The sequence below is a fragment of the Heterocephalus glaber genome, unplaced genomic scaffold (assembly GCF_053883595.1).
Source record: "Heterocephalus glaber isolate CG9 unplaced genomic scaffold, H.glaber_assembly_v1.0 deba00001538, whole genome shotgun sequence".
Classification (NCBI taxonomy): domain Eukaryota; kingdom Metazoa; phylum Chordata; class Mammalia; order Rodentia; family Bathyergidae; genus Heterocephalus; species Heterocephalus glaber.
In genome coordinates, this window is record NW_028258333.1 from 9,685,914 (window position 1) to 9,705,798 (window position 19,885).

Genomic DNA, 19,885 nt, shown 5'->3' on the forward strand with positions numbered 1-19,885 from the left:
AGTTCTCCAGTGGAAGATTATGGAATACAAGGGTTCAAATAAAGAAATCCTTCCTTAAGGTGGAGGTCTATGGAAGGACTTTTGCAAGGAAAAATTTACTGTAGTGTATTCAGAGGTTATGGTGAAGAGCAGCTGCCAAGCGAAGTCAAATGAGTCAAGGTTTCAGCAAAATTCTTTCACAAAGAACATATGAAATAGGTATTAGCTGCAGGAAACAAGACTTCCTCCACCTAGCAATGTCCAGAGTACTCAGCCTGAGGTACTGGAGGATGGCTGGTCCATGAGGTTAAACTAATTGTGATCATTGAAAAATATCCACAAGGTAAGGAAAGCTCATTGCTTGGAAATAAAATGTAGCAAAGTTTTATACAATGAAGGTGGAAAAGTTCATAGAAAAAAATAAATAAGGAGAAATTATGAGTAAAATAAAATTGTAAAATAATAAGTAGGTTTAAACCATCATAGAAAAAAATCACTAGAAAGACAGCCCAGTGCTACTATACATGTATAGAATATGAGACTTGAAAAAGAGAATAAAAATAATAATATCAGGTAATGGGGAGGGATGAGCTAATAGTTCATATCTGCTTTTTAAATATCTTGTATACAAAGATGTAATTTATTGTATGATCATTATACAATGTTTATTTTTGTCAAAATATCACACTGTGGCCTGTACACATATGCAACTATGTATCAGTCAAAAATAAAAATGAAACTTTTAATAAACTTTTTGGGTAATTTTCTGGTTGCCAAAGAAGTATATATATATACCACATAGCCTCATAACTGTATGTTTTGAAGTCTAGAGGAAGGTAATAATGAGCTGAATTTTATACTCTTAATCGATACAGAGGAAAATAGATGAAGGTGTGAGATTACACGCCAGAAAAATCTTTAAGTAGGTATTCATTCCTTGCACCCTCTAATAGATCATCTGTCACTTTCTCATCACTGACACAAAATACATGACCCCCACAACTTAAAGGGGGAGAAGTTCATTTTGGTTCATGTTCCAGCTGGCTCCAGAAGAAAAAGGATGCCAGAGGGCCAGGGAGGAGGGAAAGCTGCTCATGGAGGCAGGAAGCAGGGATGAGAAAGTGGGAAAGGAGATGCATCCTTCAGGTCACGTCCCAGTGACCTGCTCTTCCAGTCAGATGCCAATTCCTAACAACAAGTCAGCTATAAAGCCCCTAACCAGTCACCTTTCAAAGCCCCCTCTTAAAGGGCAGGAGGCTCTTGGAGGACATCCAGGTGGAAACTATAACACTATCGTAATTCATAGTTACAAAATTTAAAAAATCGGTATGCTTGTTGTGTTTTTCTTTTTTCAGCTTCTCTTGATGAATGCTACTCCAAAAGGTCACCATAACTACTCTTGATCCTATATATTTCCTTATTTACTTAGTTTGCAGTGCTGTCGACTGCACTCACAGTCTTCCCACTGTGCCACATTCCTTGACTAATCTCTCTCTCTCTCTCTCTCTCCTTCCTTCCTCCATCCCTCCCCCCTTCCCCCCCTTCCTGTCCCTGGTTCCTCCCTTCTTCCCTCCCCCCTTCCTTTTTCTGAGACAAGGTCCCATTCAGTCATTCACTTGCTCAATTTGGGCTATATTTTCCAGTCCCCTTTTCTCAGCCTCTTTCAGTGATAGGATTATAGAAATGTGCCATCACTCTTGGATATAATTTTTTTTTCGGTACTGAGGATCAAACTCAGGGCCTTGTGCTTACCAGGCAGTCATGGTTCCACTGCAACATCCTCAGCCCTCTTCACTGTAATTTGTGATTTTAAAAATGTATTGTGTAATCAAAAAATAAAACTAACCCTACAGATGATATTATTGAATTTAGATGAAACATTATGAAAATCAATCAACACAGATTTTTACCAACTACTCTAGCCAGCATTTATAATGTTCAACTAGTTCATTCCTCAAGCTGATTTGTTTGTATATGATACTTTAAATATTTTTTATATATTATATGCCTGAAAATATGCTTATTTACTTTTACCAAGAATAGATAATGACTGTTGACTCTGAATTTTTTTTCTTTGACCTCCTTAATATCTGGGCTCATAGTGTACAATAGTCAATTTAATAATAATCATTTATAGTAAAAGTATATTATTACTATCTCGCTTCCTCAAAATATAATGAGAGCATATAGTTATTTATCATTCATCATTCATCAATATGTAGTCAACATAATATAACTATAATATAATTATTTATATAATATAGTGATATAATAACTATAATATAATAACTATAACAGTGCTTACAGTGAATTTGAAAATAATTATTTTTGTATTTCTATTGTCCTTTAAAATGCACATACATATACATATAACAATATTTTATCTAGTTCTTAATAGATACATATATGTGCTTATGTACATATGTAGATGTGCATGTATATACATGAGGGAGCAAATAAGTCATCTGTTTAGTTTATAAGAATGAAATAAAAATGGCAACACTGTCAAAGTACACTGAGTATGATTTGCGTTTTTATTATCCTGGCCCAAAGCATTCAGAACACTGAGCGTAAAAACTGGCGAAAAAGTCTCCTACATTACAAATTTCTCCTTTGTTAAGCCAACATATAAATTTATATTATGTCATTATTTGAAAGATCATGAGAAATAAAAAGTTTATTATTTATTTTCTCTATAAGAACAGATTCAATAGAATATATATATAATTATGAGATTCAATAGGATATATATTGTTTACATTTTCAAAGAAAGCAATTCCTTTGATTGTTTAGTCTTTATTTCATTTATTAGTGCTCATATCCCTATGACTTTATTCCTTCTACTAATTTTCTGTTCAGTGTTAGGGGTTTTTGGAAATTCTTTTTACTCTTGATGTAGAAGTTGAGCACAGTAGACTTCGCTCTTAGGAAAAATTTTGCTGTAACCCAGAGGTTTTGCTTTGATATATTTCTATTTTTACTTATCTCAAGCAATACTTTAAATTTTTCATTTTCATTTCTTTAGGGTTCATTTGTTGTTTCTTTAATTTTCACGATTTTTTAATTGATGTGTTTTCCCTACTATGTCAATATCATTTTTATTCAATTGTGATCAGAAAAGATTTTTGTTCTATTTCAATTTTCTTAAACTTTTAAAGGAATTTTTATGATAAATCTGAGAAATAGACCTTGGCAGTTGGGAAGGATGTGCACATCTTTCAGTTTCATTTGATCTAGAAAACTGTGTAACTCTAATACCTATTTGTTGATTTTCTGTCTGAATGATCTGTCTATTGCTGAATTTGGGAAAACAGATTCTTAACACTAATCATAGTTACTTGTACTTCAAAATAAGCAAAATACATGGATTCAAATAATATAATTTAAATGGAATGATGAGAATATTTCTGCTTATCACAAAGCATTATATCAGAAGACTTTTTTTTAAGAAACAATTTGTTGTGCTCTTAGGTCCCTTTGAACAACTTACTTTTAAATAATTCTGAAATTGAAGATCTCAGGCTTTCTAAGTGTGACTTTGCCTCAGAAAGGTTGTAGAAAATACAATTTGAAATTCCAATTGCCTCACAGGATCTATTTTGGAATTATAGTAAGTAGAAAAATTGGATGAACCATCAGTCATATCTTTCAGCAATAGTCATATGGTCCCCCAATGTGCTTTCCTCTCTCTCTCTATCTCTCCTTCCTAGGTGACCAGCAATCTTGTGTCAGTGCCCTCAGTATAAGGGGTAAAGAAATTGTTTACATAAGCACAGAAGTGGTGCTAATAGATGTTTTGTTGTGTGGTTGTAAGGGGTGTGGAAGTGGTAATAGTCCTATAAATACATCTCTATCTTTCAGTTACGTTTGCCTCTGGACTATGACCTTCCAATACGTTTCTAAGTGACTCACTTAGCTGATGCAGGCTGACTAGAAGGAGGTAAATGTGGCTAATTCTTTTTCTCCAAGTCAGTTACTGCTAATAAAATGCTGGCAGCTTAGTCTCTGTTTAGTCTCTCCCGAATGCAGAATATCTGAGAAATCAGAATGCACTGGTGTATTTCAAAATGATGCATTTTTCCCATCCCTTATTGGAAGAAGAGGATTATTCTCCTATCACTACTCTAAGTATCAAGCCAAACTTTAGAAGATAAGACTTATAAAATTGTGACTGCTCATATGATTGAGCCCGCTGGATATTTTATCTCTCAAGCTTGTCCATATAGTGTTTCCATCAATTTGACAAATACCAATCAGTTTCCCTTACTCAGACACAAAGATATTTTTCTTTGCGAATTCCTATTACTGCAAGTTGTAGTTCTCTATATCCATTTTTCTTTCTAATTCGGAGGAGGGACAAGAGTTTTCCCTGTAACATTACTTATCTGAAAGAGCTGAGGAATGTTGTTTGTGTTTTAATATATTCATGATTTTTCTTTGTTGTTTGTATCTCCAAGTTTCATTATGTACTAGACTAAAAACCAGAAGTACCCCATAGTGTGTGTGTGTGTATGTGTGTGTGTATATATATATGTGTGTGTGTGTGTGTGTAAATAATTGTGGGTTTTTTCTATATCAATAGGATATATTTTATTTTATGTGTACATATTTATGTGTTTGCATAAATTATGTTTCATGAGTAAATGTAAACTAAGAACAAAAATTTTTACTACTTTCTATGATTTGTGTATATAGATATGCATGCATATAAAATTAATAGTAAATAAGTTTGAGTTTTCAATAAATTAATTGTGTAACAATTCTGTTTCTCAATGAAGTAGGAGACAAAGTCATTAACATAAAATTGATAGTGGAAGTGGGGTCATACGTTTGAACATGCTAAGATGGTTTGAATTAAGCACTGTGGTGTGAAAGGTACCTATAAAAATCACTGAACTTATGCCAGAAGGTTCATTTGTGAGGGAAGGTAAAGCATTTTGAGTTGGAAATGACCTGCAAAACTTTGATTAGATAAAATTAAAAACCGATATCAAATAACCACAGTGTTGCTATAATAAAAAATTTATGTATTTATATATCCAAGCATCTTTGTACATTTCATTTGCTTTCAATTCAAATGATCAAGACCACATAAGTCTAAAGGATTCACAAGTAACTTGTAATTGTATATATGTATAAAGTATTGTACTACTTTAACAGTTTTATAAACTTTTACTCAAAAAAATTCCCAGGTGAATATATTATGATGTTCCCTTGGATTATCATATCATAAGAATATTTCAGTGAAGTCAACATATCGTGCTAAGGTTCAGCCTGATTCAAACAATAAAATCTAAGTCACAAAATAGAATCTATTTGTAGTAAATTGATTTTTAAAATGTCAATAATCCAATTTATTTTCTGAGTCAGTGAAATAAAGTGAATTTTTGTCATAGATAGCCTCTTTCCAATGTCCCAAAGGCAAAGCTCAGCAAATTATTGATCTTTTAAAAACATTAATTAAAATTTTATTTAGAAGGCATATATATGCATATATAGTTAATATACTTTCAGTGTTCATCAATTTAATTTTTCTTGACATTTAAGTTTTTATTGAAAATATAAATAAAAGAAAATGTGCTCTTGATTAAATTAGTTATTTGATTAAAATTGATTAAACAAATTATTTAAATCTATATCATAGTTTAATATGAAACCTTCATATTTTAAAGAAAATTTGTAAGAAATTGAATCAAACTGTCTACATATTCATTTCAAAATTTATGCTTGCAAACATAGTTTACCACTTTTGCATAAAAATATTAAACCATTCATGCAAAAACTGGAAATTCCCTTTTAAAAAATTTTTGACACACATGAATTGAACATATTATTGGTATTGAGTGTGATGTTTTCATTGATACCTACAGTGTACATTGATCTTAACCACACTAGCATCTTCCCAGCCCATTATTTCTGTTATACTTCCAGTTTGACTTTTTTTTGCTGTTGTTGTTTGTTTCCTACATGCATGAAGAACGACATATGATATTTCTATTTATGTGTATGCTTTATTTAGCTCGATATGATGTCCTCCATTTCCGTCCAATTTGATGTTGATAATATGATTCCATTATTAACTGAATAAGTATTCACTGTGCATATTTTATCTGTTCATGTGTTGCTGGGCACCTGACCTATTGCTGAGAGCATATCTTAGCTATTGTGTCAGTACCCACAGTAAACATGCACATGCAAGTGTCTCTTTTGTATTCTGACTTCATTTCCGTCAGATATATACCCCAAAGCAGCAGAACTCCTTTGTTTGCTTGTTTTGATGAATTTTCATATTGTTTTCCATAGTGGCTGTACTAATTTGCATTCCTCCAGTTGTGTATAAGAATTCCTTTTACTCCACATTCTCACCAGAACTTTTTAAATGACAGCAACTTAACTGTAGGAAAATGATATCTCATTAACATTTTGATTTGCATTTTCCTGAGGGCAATAGATATATTAAACTATTTTCATGTATTTGTTGGTAATTTATGTTTCCTCATTTAAGAAATGTCTTTTCAGATCATTTGCTTATTTCTGATTGGATTACATAGTTTCACTGTTCAGGTCTCTGAGTTTTGAATGTAATGGATATTGGTCCTCTGTCAGATGAATAGCTGGCAAATATTTTCCCTTTTCTACAGGTTAACTTCACTCTGATGTCGTCTCCTTTGCCATGCAGAAGCATTCTCGTTTGACATAATCCTGGTTGTAAATGTTTACTTGGTGTCTACGTTTCTGAAGTCCTACCCAGGAAAATGGTTGACTGAAGGACAAAGAACTTATCCAAATGGACCTGCTGATTATCACCACCAACCAAATTGTTCTCAGTTTAGAATTGTGTGTTTTTCTAGGTGATGAGACTAGGAAAATATCAATAATTTGTTGAAAACATTAAAAGCCATCAGTAAAAGCCTGATAAATGCAATAGGATAAATTAAGATGACATATGGCAAATATAAAATGAATAGGAACTCAGAAAATCGCTTCTTGGCCTTTTGGCTAAGATCAAGTGTAGGAACTCAGAAAATGAAATGTCATTACCTGAAAGTCTTAAGAAATAGAGCTATATTTGTTTTCATTTCACCTTCAGAGTCTCACATAATATCAAGTCTAGAAATATCAAAAATTCATGATGAAATAAATGGACTAAGAGTGAGACTCAAAGATCTGTCTCATTTTATACAAAAATAGGAAGCTGGAAAGAAAAGAGCAGCAACCTTTGTAAAATTATAATTTTATTTTACACAAATTAACTTTCTAAAAATCACATCCAGGAATTCAGGATGACTATAAGTAAGAGTACATTAAAATGATTCTCTAACTGATACTTACATTTTTGATTTAGTAATATTTATTATGTATTGATATTCTAAATCTCTTCTTTATTTAAAGATGAAAAGTTCTAGAATCATTAAGCCATCACTCTACATTGAAGACCTTTAAAACAAACAAACAAAAAAAAAACAAGTTATGTGTAACTACTGCTCTAGTTACTGTAATTTGTTTTTGTATTAAATTCTTTTATTGGTACATTGTAGGTATAAAACACAATTACATTTCTCATCGGGAATTGTACTTTTATATAATGCATCTTGGTCCTTATTTTTTCCCCATTCCTAGCCCTCCCTTCACGCCCTCCACCCTTCCTTATTTACAAAGACTTTATTTCCATTTTTTCCATTTCTCATCATTTTTTGCTTTCCCTTCTTTCCTTTCCCCTGCCCCTCCCACTACCCCTACCCCTTTGGACCTTTTCTTCCTATTTTGCATTATCGATTATTCATTCTAATCATTGGTACATTTTAGGTATACAATATAATGACAGTCATCATCGGAAATTTGCACCTTTACATACTCTCTCTTGGTTGTTATTTTTAACCCTTGCCCAGCCCTCCCTTCAACCTCTCCAGTCCTCCCTATTTACAAAGATTTTGTTCCTATTTTCCCATTTTCTCATATTAATCCCATTCCTTTTTATCCTTTCCCCTAGCCCTCCCACTTCCTTCCCCTTTGCCCCTTTTCTTCCTATTTCACATGACCTATTATACATTTAGTCCTTATTTACACTTTCAGTTTCTCACACCAGAGAAACTATTCTGTATTTTCACATGTGTGTCCTATGTATTTCACTTAAGAGTATTGCCTCAATGTGAATCCACTTAGCTATAAATGTCTCTAATTTCTCATTTTTTTATGGCTGAGTAGTGCTCCATTTTATTAAAAAACCACATTTTCTTTAACCAGTCTCCAGTTGATGGGCATTTGGGCTGTTTCCAAGTTTTAGCTATTACAAACTGTGCTGCTATGAACATGGGCACACATATATCATTGTGGTATGATTCTTTTAATTCTTTGGGGAAGATCCCCAGCAGTGGAATAGCGGGGTCAAATGGGACTTCCAGTCCTAGGTCTTTGAGGTATCTCCATACTGATTTCCACAGTGCTTGCACCAGTCTACACTCCCACCAGCAGTGGAACAGGGTTCCTCTTTCCCCACAGCCCCACCAGCATTTGTTATTCGTTGATTTCATGATAGCAGCCACTCTTTCTGGAGTGAAGTGGAATCTCAGCATTGTTTTCATTTGCATCTCTTGAATGAACAGTGATGTTGAGCATTTTTTCATGTATTTATTTGCTATTTCTACTTCTTTGTCTGAGAAATGCCTGTTCATTTCAGATGCCCATTTTTGGATTGGGTCTTTAAATTTGGGAGGTCTGATCTTTTTAAGTTCTTTATAGATTCGAGATAGTAGACCTTTGCCTGAGGAAGAGGTGGTGAATATTTTTTCCCACATTGTGGGTTGTCTCTTCACACTGCTCATGATTTCTCTTGCTGTGCAGAAGCTTTTTAATAAGAAGAGATCCCACTTGTTGATTGTTTGTGCTAGTTCACAGGCAACTGAGGTTTTGTTCATAAAATCTTTTCCTACACCGATGTCTTCAAGTGTTCTACCTAACCTCTATTCCAACTGGTTCAGAGTTTCTATTTTAGTATTTAGATCTTTAATCCATTTTGATTTTAGTTTAGTGCGTGGTGAGAGATATAGGTCTAGTTTTAATCTTTGGCAAGTTGAAGCCCAATTTTTCTAACACCATTTACTAAAGAGGCTATGTTTCCTCCAGTGAGGGTGTTTGGCTCCTTCATCGAAGATGAGATGGCTGAGTATGTCTGGCATTGTTCCTGCATCTTCTAATCTGTTCCACTGGTCCTCAGGTCTGTTTCTTTGCCAGTACCATGCTGTTTTTATCACAGTAGCTTTGTAGAATAGTTTCAGGTTGGGGATTGTGATACCCCCTGCCATGTTTCTGTTACCTAGAATTGCTTTTGCTATTCTGGTTCTCTTCTTGCTCCAAATGAATTTTTGGATTGTTTTCTCAAGGTCTATGAAGTATGCTGCTGGGATATCAATTGGAATTGCATTAAATCTATATAGAAGTTTTGGAAGTATGGCCATTTTCACTATATTAATCCTTCCTACCCAGGAGCAGGGGGTGTCTGTCCATTTTCTGATATCATCTTCAATGTCTCTTTTCAGATTGCCATAGTTTTCAGAGAAGAGGTCTTTGATTTCTTTCGTTAGGTTGATTCCTAGGCATTTCACTTTTTTGGATGCTATTGTGAAAGGAATTATTTGCCCTATTTCTCTCTCAGTGAGTCTGTCATTGGTGTAGAGGAAAGCTGTTGATTTTTGTGTGTTGACCTTGTAACCAGCTACTTGACTGAATTTGGTTATTAAGTCTAGAAGACTTTTGGTGGAGTTCTTGGGGTCTTCTATATAGAGTATCATGTCATCTGCAAATAATGACAATTTGACTTCTTCATTACCTATCTTTATTCCTTTTATTTCTTTCTCTTGTCTAATTGCCATGGCTAATGTTTCCAGAACTATATTGAACAAGAGTGGTGATAGTGGACATCCTTGTCTTGTTCCTGATTTTAGTGTGAAGGATTTCAATTTTTGACCATTTTGTATGATATTGGCTGCTGGTTTTTCATAGATGGCTTCTATCAGTTTGAAGTAGGACCATCTATTCCAATTTTTTGTAGGGTTTTTATCAAATGCATGTTGGATTTTGTCAAATGCTTTTTCTGCATCTATGGAAATAATCATATGGTTTTTGTCCTTGGCTCTATTGATATAGTGTATTATATTAATTGATTTTCATATATTGAACCATCCCTGCATCACTAGGATGAATCCCACTTGATCAGGGTGTATGATCTTCTTGATGATCTTCTGCATTCTGTTTTCCAGTATCTTATTAAGGATTTTTGCATCTATGTTCATTAGTGAGATTGGCCTATAGTTCTCTTTTGCAATTGGGTCTTTCTCTGCTTTGGGGATCAAGGTGATGCTTGCTTCCAGGAATGAATTTGGAAGTATTGCTTCCCTTTCAATTTCACTGAAGAGTTTCAACAGTAGTGGCAGCAGTTCCTCCCTAAATGCCTTGTAGAATTCAGCAGTGAAGCCATCAGGGCCTGGGATTTTCTTAGTTGATAAGTTTTTAATTACATTTTCAATTTCATTGGTTGATATTGGGTTGTTCAGAATTTTTAGTTCTTCTTCATTCAACTTTGGTAATTCCTATGTATCTAGGAATCTGTCCATTTCTTCTGTGTTGTCCATCTTATTGGCGTATAGGTTCTGGAAGTAGGTATTGATGATCCTCTTGATTTCTGCTGGGTCTGTTGTCATTTCACCCTTTTCATTCCTAATTGCATGGATTTGGGCCTTTTCTTTCCTTTTTCTGACAAGGTTGGCTAAAGGTTTGTCAATTTTGTTGATTCTTTCAAAGAACCAACTCTTGGCTTCATTGATTTTTTTGTATCATTCTCTTAGTCTCCATTGCATTGATTTCTCCTCTGATCTTTATAATTTCCTCCCTTGTATGAGCTTTGAGGTTGTCCTGCTCTTCTTTTTCTAGAAGCTTGAGGTTCAGCATCAGGTTGTTTAATTGAGTTCGTTCTGTTTTCCTAATATGCATATTCACTGCTATAAATTTCCCTCGTAAGACCGCTTTCATTGTGTCCCATAGATTCTGATATGTTGTATTGTCACTATCATTTAATTGAAGGAACTGTCTGATTTCTTCTTTAATTTCCTCTGTGACCCATTGGTTATTCTGAAGTGTGTTGTTCAATTTCCATGTGTTTATGAAATTTTTTGAGTTTCTTTTGCTATGGATGTCCAATTTCATCGCACTATGGTCTGATAATATACAGTGGATAACTTCAATTCCTTTGCACTTACTTAAACATGTTCTATGTATGAGTATGTGGTCTATTTTGGAGAATGACCCATATGCAGCTGAGAAGAATATGTATTCTGATTTTTTGGGGTGGAAGATTCTGTAAACATCTGTTAAGTTCATTTGTTCAAGAGTTCAATTGAGTTCTAGTATTTCGTTACTTATTTTTTGTCTAGTTGATCTATCTATTTGTGACAGTGGGGTGTTGAGGTCCCCCACTACAATTGTATTAGTGCATATATGACTTTTCATGTCTGTTAGTATTTGTTTTATATAGTTGGGTGCACTAGTGTTTGGTGCATAGATATTTATGATTGTCATCTCTTCTTCTTGGATTCTTCCCTTTACAAGGATGTAGTGTCCTTCTTCGTCTCTCTTAATCAGTGTTGGTTTGAAATCTACTTGATCTGCCAAGAGGATAGCTACTCCTACTTTTTTTCGGGTTCCTGTTGCACGCAGTATTGTTTTCCACCCTTTAACTCTCAGTCTATGAGTTTCCTTTTGAATTAAGTGTGTTTCTTGTATGCAGCATATTGTTGGATTTTGCTTCTTGACCCATTCTGCCAGTCTATTTCTTTTGATTGGTGAATTGAGACCATTAACATTGATGGTTTTAACTGAAATGTATTGACTTGTCATTGCCATGACTTTTTCTTTTTGTTGGCTTCTCCCCTTTACATTTAATTTCTTGTCATGCCAGATGGGTTCATTCTGCTTTGCTTCCTGGGGGTGTGATCCTCAATGTCTGTTTCTAGGATATTGTGTAAAATTCTTTGGAGTGCTGGTTTGGTATTCATGAAGTTCCTAAGGTGCTCTTTGTCATGAAAGTATCTTATTTCACCATCCATTTTGAAAGATAGTTTTGCAGGGTACATCAATCTGGGTTGGAGGCTGTTTTCTTTTAGGGCTTGGAATATGTCACTCCAAGCTCTTCTTGCCTTGATGGTTTGTGTTGAGAAGTCTGCTGTGATTCTGATGGGCTTTCCTTTGTATGTGATTTGTTTCTTTTCTCTGACTGCTTGGAGAACTTTGTTCTTCTGTTGTGTTTCTGGAATCTTAACAATTCTATGCCTATGTGTAGATTTTTTTTTTGATCAAGGCTATTTGGAGTCCTATATGCCTCACTTATCTGTATATCAAGCTCTTTTCCCCTGCTTGGGAAGTTTTCTGCCATTATTTCTGTGAAAAGATTTTTTATGTCATCTGTACTCTCTCCTGTCTCTTCATTGAGCCCAATCAGTCTTATGTTATTCTTCTTTGCATCATCTAGCAGCTGCTGGATTGATTTCTCATGTTCCCTTATAATTTTGAAGCAATTTTTCTTTTCCTGGTCACTAATTGCAATCTTATCTTCTATATCTGAAATTCTGTCCTCACATTGGCTCATTCTGCTGTGTAGACTTTCAATGGAGTTTTTCATGTCCTGGAAATCTATTTGCATCTGTTTTATGGATTCCATTTGTTTCTTATATTGGGATTCCATCATTTTCCTCAGCTCCTCTCTAGATTTATTTATCATGTCTTGCACTAGGGGCACAATTTCTCCTGTTATCTGAGAAATTATTTCTGATTTCATTTTTTCCAGATCCCCTTTTGTTGCCAGTTCAGTGGGTCCAGGTGGCTGAGTATCAGAGTGTTCCATCTCATTTCCCTTTGGGGTTGCTGTAGGTAATCTGGAAGTCTGGTTTTGAGACTTATTTATGTGTTTTCTCATTTTGACTGGGGCGGGGGGGTTGTTAGCGCCTGCACAGATTACCTCCTCTGAGCTGGGTGGGGTGTGACAGGGGCTGGGAGCATTGGTAGGGATGGTGACCCAAAAGCCCTTTCCTGTGGGCTGGGAGCAGCCGGAGGGATGGGGACTGGGAAGCCCCTTCCTCTGGACCAGGAGCAGTGGGACGATGGTTCAGAAGCCCCTACCTCTGGGCCAGGAACAGTGGGACTCAGTACCTTGGTCTGGTTGTCTGGTGTCCTCTGTGTCTTTGTAGTGTGGAATCAGGTGGCTGCCTGTCTGCAGTGGGGTGATTCGGTGTCTTCCATGTGACTCAGGACCATTGTAGGGTGTGCACAAACCTGCCTGTCTGCAGCGGGCTGATTCGGCATGTGTTCAGCTTGACTGTGGACCTCGGTAGGGTGTGGACAGACCTGCCTGTCTGCAGCGGGGTGATTTAGCGTCTTCTGTGTGACTCAGAACCTAGATAGGGCATGGGCAGACCTGCCTGTCTCTAGTTACTGTAATATTGATGCTGACAATAGTGTTCATTTTGTCACCCCTTATCCTCTCTGTTTATTTCTTTTTAATTTACACTATTTTCATTTTTATTATTACATGTTTGCAGTTCATAATGATTACATTCACTGTAGGGAATTGTTTGTGCACATGACACATCTTGATTGTTTTCCTCTCCCCTTTCCTTTTATTCTTTCAGCAGCAGATTTATTTACATATAAAATTTATAAAGCTAATCATCATATGTACAGGAATGAAAACCATGCTAATAGGGCTAAGAAAATATAAAAAATGAAAGAAAATTCCATGCTTGTGTGTCTGAGGTGCTTCACTTAACATTAGGATCTCAAAATGCATCTGTTTTCCTACAAATGACTCATTTATCCTTTTTTATGGTAGAGTAGTGTCCATTGTGTATAAATACCACATCTTCTTTAACTGTTTATCTCTTGATGGACATATAGGCTGTTTCCAAAGTCAATACTCCAAAATCAATAGTATTTCTATACACCAATAAAAATCTCATCTAGAAGGAAATTAGGGAAATGACACCCTTCACAGTGGTGCCAAGGAAAAGGAAATACTTAGGAATTAACCTAACCCAGGAAGTAAAAGACCTCTACAGCGGAAACTATAGTACTCTGAAAAAGGAGACTTAAAAGGAAAATGGAAAGATATCCCCTGTTCCTCCATAAGCAGATTCATTAGAGACAAAATGGCCATACTTACAAAACTATTATATGGATTTAATGCAATCTCAGTCAAAATACAAACAACATTGTTTACAGAATTGAAAGATAAGTCCTAAAATTCATATGAAACCTGAAGAGACCTAGAATAGCAAAAGTAATTCTGGGCAATGGGGCAAGGTAGGAGGCATCACAATCCCAGACTTCAAGTTATACTAAAAAGCTACAGTGGCCAGTTAGATAAATAAATATACACATAAATAAATAGGCTTTTGGCAAGAAAATGAAAGTAGGACTCATGGTTCAATGAAATAGAACACACAGAAACAACTCCAAGCACACTCAGCTATGTTATTTTATTTATTTATTTTTTGTACCGAGAATTGAACTCAGGACCTTGAGTTTTGCAAGGCAGGCCTTGGCACCACTGAGCTAAATCCCCAGCCCTCAGGTATGTTATTTTTAATAAAGGGGTCACATTCCTTCTCTGGAGGCAAGATAGCCTCTTTAAAAATTGGCACAGGCGAAACTGGCTATTCACATGCCAAGAGTTGAATTTAGACACATATCTCTCAACATGGACTAAACTACCATCAAAATAGATCAAAGATCTCAACATTAAAACAGAAACAATTTGCTGGAAGACAAAATAGGCAAAACTCTTGAAGATATAGGCAAAGACTTTCTGAGAAAACCCCAAGTGCACAAGAAATAATCTCAAATATCAACAAATGAGATCATATCAAATTAAAAAGCACAGGAAAGGAAATCACTAGCATAATGGAGATAACCTACAGTATGTGGAAAAAACTGCCAGCAACTTCTCAAAAAACTAGTATCTATAATATATGAAGAAATAAAAAAGTAGGCCCTCTAAATTAAAGATTCAATTAAAAAAATGGACATCTGAGACAAAGACACTTCTCAAATGAAGAAATACAAATGGTCAAAAAATATACGAAACAATGTTCAACATGGCTGGCCATTCAAGAAGTGCAAATGAAAACAACACTGAGATTCCATCTCACTCCAGAAAGAATGCTACTACCAGGAAATCAACCAATAACAAATGCAGGCAAGCTGTGAGGAGAAAGGAACGCTTCTTCATTGTTGGTGGGGTTGTAAACTGGTGCAACGTTGTGGAAATCAGTATGAAGATTCTCCAAGAAACTAAAAATAGAAATTTCATTTGACCCACCTGTTTCCCTTCTAAGCATCTTCTCAAAAGAGTTCAAGACATCATACCACAGTGATGTATTCATTCTCATGTGTTTGTAGCAGCACAATTCATAATAGCTAGCTATATTTATTATTGAAGAATATATTTCTAAATTGTATCTCAGTAAGTATTTTTAAGTGCCTTGTTTTACAAACAGCTCAGTGAACTAGTCATATAAGCTAGAAAATATATTATTTAGTTAAAATGTTTATATAGTGTTCAGGAAAAATGAAAATCGTGTATTATTTCTATTTTCTTCATAAGAAGATGAATTTTATAACTTAGTTTTTTTAAAAAAGGGAATGGGATCAAGAGATAGAAGTGGGAGGGAGGAAAGGGAAAGGGGATGAAAAAAGGAATTAAGATGTGCTATATCTGTGTACCAACTCCCCACAAGGAGTTATGTACATTATGTACTACCAACATGTACTAATAAAATATAAACAATAAGATGTTTATTTTCTCCCAGATAATAAATTTTAGAGAGAAAATTGTAGAAATAGATTGAGTATAGCTACCTGTGGAAAAATTATACATTAAGGATGTATGTATTTAGTATATATTTAGTAAATTTTATCAGCTGTCTTTGAAATCTTGGGATATAATAGAATGAACACTGAACTAGAGGCAATATTCTACTACCTGATGGTATGAAGTTCAAAAACTTCCAGGTTTTTCATGCCTCAAGATCCTAAGCCATAAAAATTTGAAGTGTGCACTAAACAATCTTAGGGCTCTTAGACTTTATGAACCAGATTCACCCAGTTCATAAACTGTTCCTTACTATTAAGAACAGTGGCTTTGGAAGGTGCATTAACTTTTTCAGACTAATTAGTTTAATTTACATGTAAGGCATAACTTTATATGCGGGAATATTTGGCTTCATTGAATTCCTATTATTTTCTGTTATGCTATATTAGTTAGCTTGTAGTCATCTCTTTCTTTTGAGTCAAATTAGAGCTGAACTTACTACAAATGAATAGCCAATAAGATAAGCTATTTGTATTAAACGTATTTGCTGGAAACCAATCACGTGGTCATTCTACAATGTATTATCTACATTTTAATTGCATTATTTGCTATTGTATACAAACCAGAAAGGGATACAAACAGATTATTCCATATTTGTGTTCAATTTTGCATTTAATCCTTAACTGTGAATCCAGGCTTCATCTTGAAAAACACAGAAACTAATTTAATATGACCATGTTTTAATTCTTACAAGATTTAATTATATTCATGAAATCTCTGGTCTTTCCACAGGACCATTTATTTTTGTATTATATACAAAAAACTAACTTTGGTCATATATGTATTTTTTATATTTTTAAAACTTTTATTTTGTTAATTTTTAGGTTGAAATTTGTTTTCTTTGCTTTTAATGTTTTTAAATTTCTTCACCTCTTAAATTCCTAAAACAGTGCCACAAATTAACTTAAAATTTTCTTTTCAAATTATACCTTAATGTCCTTATTCTTGAGGTCTAGTATTGTTTTGATATGAATATAACCATTGAAAATTTTATAAATTGTACGTTAACTAATTATTTTATTTTTGTTTGTTTCTTAAAAGTCTGAGTTTAGGGTTATGGCTTGGACAGTAGGTTCCCAGACAGATGTAATGGAAGAAAACTTTAACATCAGTACAATTTACACTATATAGTAAAACACACTTGGTGTGGATTCCAGAATGTATTCTAATTTTCTTTTTAATCTACAGCGATCTGATGAGTATCTGTTAGCAACTCTATTGGATGGTCTCGACTTTCCTCTCCATAAAATAAGGGATTTAATAATTTCAAACATTTTTATAAAATGTTATGGAAAATTTCTAACCTGGAGAATATATTTTATTTGTATGAAAAAATTGTTGCATTTGAACATGTGAACTTTAATCAGAGTTAGGCAATTAAAGTCATATGTAGATAAAATAACACATTTGCACCCATGGAAATGTTTAAAGCCAAAAAATGGTTTAAAAATTAAAACTCAAACTTCAATTTATGGGTCATTTTGTCATTATTTTTACTTAAATTTTTACTCTACAAAATACAGTTTTCCAAGGCTGGGGATGTAGCTCACTGAGTTTGATCCCCAGTGCAAAAAAATGCCAAAAAACCAAAAAAACACTTTTCCACCTTACATCATCTTTCTGGCATATATTTATGACATCATATGTTCAATTATTCCCCAAATACTTGTTATAAACAAGCTTCAGTAATACAATAATTGTTTCAAAGACAATCTTTTGAGATAATTTTAGCAAATCCTAAAATATCTGTCATGACTACATAGTAAACCCCATAGGGCAAACATATAATGCCAGTGGACAAATTGCGTGCAGTAAAGCTACATTTTCCTAGCTGGATGGAGTGTTGTATATAGAATGACGAATTTCCAACTTGCAGTATGTGAAGGCATATAAAAGATAAGGGTACAAATTTTTTCACTAATAGAGAACAAACCATCTAAACCATGGAGTTGAAAATGACCTATTTCTTCAGGAAATGGCACAATATTTTATGTCACTTGAGTGGACAATGAAGCAAGAAGGACAATATGAACCTGGGAAGTTTGGATGCCTTACTAAGTAGATTGAAATAGGAAGTCTTTATCTATTTATCATGAATATGAAATTACTAGATTTGGACTGATTTTGGAAACAAAAGAGCATAAATTGCATATATATTATGTAAATATTATGTATGTACGTATAGGTCACATATTAGTTTAAAGCTACAAAAATAAGATTTTTAGAAGTTCTTATACCAAATCATTTTGCCCCTTGGTTATTAGCTACACATTAATAAATTACAGTGGCACACAAACACAAACACTCATATGCACATACTTAAATACAATCATAAACTTTGTTATTTGGAGCCCCCAATTTTTGATCAAATATAACCCTCTGACACAAAGAATAAGAAATAAATTCTGATACCAAGACACTTAATCTATCCCCTAAGAGAAAGCACAACTTTAAGGCTGCAAACCTTAAGTGAGAATAGAGCTGTGGACACTTTTTAATATAATCTCCAGGACTGGAAAAGTTTGCAAGACATGGTGAGAAATGCAGATGTACAGGCTTTAAGGTAGTCTAATTAGAATTTTCTAATAAAATGGAGGGAAATAATGGTCCTGTATTTATCTGTTCTCTCATATCAGAAATCACCTAGATATGTATTTCCTGGCTCATTTCATTCTCACCCCTGTACTGAGAAAGACAGGGAAAACAGAGGTGAATTTGAGTAGAACATGCATTAAGTACATAGAGTATAAAGAAAATTATAACATAAAATTAATGTGCATCCTGTATCTGTTCTGTTTATTCCCTCTATGCTTTACAACTGACACTGAGGTCTATCTTTTGATAAGAAGCATCATGTTCATGTAGGCACTTGATTCTACAAATGAAATATGTATTATTAATTTTAAATGGTGGACATATACACATACATCATGAGAGTAAATGTGGCAACTTTCTATAAGATTTTACGATTATTAGGAATATGGTAGTATAATTCACGTTTTAGCCAGCATCAGTGGTATAATCTTCTGCCTCATATATTTTCCTGTGGCTATTGTACCTGATTGCCACAAACCTGTTGACTTAAATAGATACTCATTTTCTCATAGGGCACTACCCCCAGGACAAAATCACTCTGTGCTGGCGAAGCCAGGTAAGTACATGAGAGGGAACAACAGAGGCTCTGGTCTTTGCAGTCTGCTGACTGCCTTGTGCCACCTCATTTTTATCTCTGCCCCCAAAGTCTCTTTGCCTTTGTCTCTCCATGTGTCTATTTTTCCTCTTGTGTAGATACGTGAGACTGCATGCAGTGCTTACCCAGAAAATCCTGGATAATCTCATTTTGATATTCTTAATCAGTTCACCAAAGACATTTTAAATATTTTCCCCAAATACTATAACATATATCAACTCAGGGTTCTAGAGCTAATGTTTTGGGGTCGTTATTTAGCCTGCTGCAGTCCTCTGCCTGACCTTTACAGATTTATGTCCACTTCAGATGTAAAATATATTCACTTGTTCCCAACATCTTCAAAGTTATAAAGAATCAGAACCAGCCCAAGTCAAAATGTCACCTAAATATCATCAATACAAAATGTTCAATTCTTATCATTTTCTAAATTAGATGAACAGAATACTTTGGGGTTTTGGAGGAGATACTGTACAGGGACAAACTTCACTCCATTTGTGTACATGAGAAGCTATAAAAGTCACCTGAAGCTGTAAAAGACAATTGTGGGGCAGATATAATTCCATCTTCAACATTTCTCTACAGAAAAAAAAATAATCAAAGAAAGAAAAGTCACAAACTCCAAGCAATTTAAATATCAATCTTGTAATTTAACGTTATGTTTCAACACATGGGAATAATCCTCTGTAATTCCTGATTCTTTCTTTTTCAGTGGAATCCTTCACTGACCCTGGACTCTCTGGGTGCTGAGTTTCTCCCTCTCCCTCCCTCCCTACCCCGCCCCCCTCATCCCTGGTGTTAGT

At 34.4% G+C, this 19,885-nt stretch overlaps 1 pseudogene; it reads left to right on the plus strand.

Moving 5' to 3' along the window:
• Window positions 1-6,958: 6,958 nt before the first annotated feature.
• LOC147824479 (U2 spliceosomal RNA) lies at window positions 6,959-7,087 on the plus strand (annotated as a pseudogene).
• The last annotated feature ends 12,798 nt before the right edge of the window (window positions 7,088-19,885 follow it).